The sequence below is a fragment of the Rhinopithecus bieti genome, unplaced genomic scaffold, assembly GCF_001698545.2.
Source record: "Rhinopithecus bieti isolate Rb0 unplaced genomic scaffold, ASM169854v2 scaffold_73130, whole genome shotgun sequence".
Classification (NCBI taxonomy): domain Eukaryota; kingdom Metazoa; phylum Chordata; class Mammalia; order Primates; family Cercopithecidae; genus Rhinopithecus; species Rhinopithecus bieti.
This window is the reverse complement of record NW_016827546.1, coordinates 155295-156884: the sequence shown is the minus strand read 5'-3', so window position 1 is coordinate 156884 and position 1590 is coordinate 155295.

Here is a 1590-nt window from a genome sequence, read left to right as displayed (position 1 = left end):
ATACGTAAAACTAACTATCACATGGGCTGGAATGGGTTTGTTACCCTCATCAGCCTCTGCCCAGGAACTGGATCCCTTCATGAAACCCAGACGAACACATCAGCTGAGAACTGATCAGACATTGAGTGTAGAATAGCAGGCATATGGGGTCCAGGCAAAACAACTCGTGTATCGTCCAACTCAGCAAGTTCTCCTAGGTCACTGCCACTCACCGTCTCAAGACACAGAGGGCATTAATCATAATAAATACAAACAAGGTGAAGTTCATGTTGCATGGTAAAATTATCAAGAAATTGAGATTTAGACCAGGAGACAGCACCGTTATTTGTCTTAGAGATTTACCTGCTGCACTCTGCCTGAACAGATTCTTAACTTGATCAATTTCAAATCTAACCCTCTGTTTTTCAAATGTGGCAACTTAAATCATTTACTGAAAAGAAAAAACATTTCTTCAAGCTTTGTGTCTTTCTTAGTTATGGATGGTCTTCTGGGGCCAATTTTGAAAGCAATTTATGACGATTCAGCCTCTGGGCTCCTATTCACGGCAGCCTGTGTCAGGTGGATAATTCTCCCAGCCTGGTCATCAAAGCAAGCCCTACCTACACTTACAATGTGGTTCCTGCACTGTAAGCATTTATTTATGTGATTTTGCCTGTCATGCCAATGAGGACGGTCTCCCCTCCAGCTTTTAATTACTGTGGGCCCAGAAATGAATGAAAGTCCTTGGGGAGTAGACACAAAGGGCCAGGGTCACAAAGCGAAAGTTGCCTGAGCTGTCAGCTTCCTCTATGGCCGTGATAATAAGCTGCAGGCCAAGTTGAAAAGAAAGTCACTGAGCTTGGTCAGCAGCCTGGGGGGCACCAGCATCAGCATTAAGCTAATGAGACAGAGACAAATTAAAACCATTTTCGGGATCAACAGCTGTCCTTGGGCCTCTGGCTCATAACTGGCTTTATGTTTTCCTGGACTGCTGCAGGTGCAGATCTGGGAGGAGAGAGAAAATGAGATCTGACTGAGACAGGGTGCCCTGACAGGGTGGGTCACCCCGGAGGCTGCCTCTCTGTCCTCAAATTCTTCATGGGACCAGAGGGACATGCAAAACTGCAAAACCCAGACAATAGGAGGGAGAATTGATTCAAAATAGAAAGAAAGAAATCAGGAAACTGAGAAACAAAGCCACACATAGACAGAAAATGAAGACGAGGTAACAAATAAGAGTGATACAATAGCAATAAAATAAAGTCAGGGGTGAGAAACAGGCAGAAAATAAAACACGTAGGAGGTTTGGAATAGATGAGGAGATACAGAATTGGACAAAAGAAGAGACGTATAAAAGGAATTGCAAACAGAAAAAGATGGAGAATTCATGTCTATGCGATATATATTCATTATAATAGAAAGAACAAATATTATAGCCCTCTTGAATAGTTGCAATGTATATTTGCATATGAAAAGCTCTAAAAAGTCCTCCAGAAAAATATTTAATTCTCTAAGCTTCTCTGACCCTAGAACATACCTCCTCTCTTTTTTCTGTATGAAAACAACCCCAGAATTTAGTTCCCATGCTGAGAAAAAGCTGCAAGGGATCTT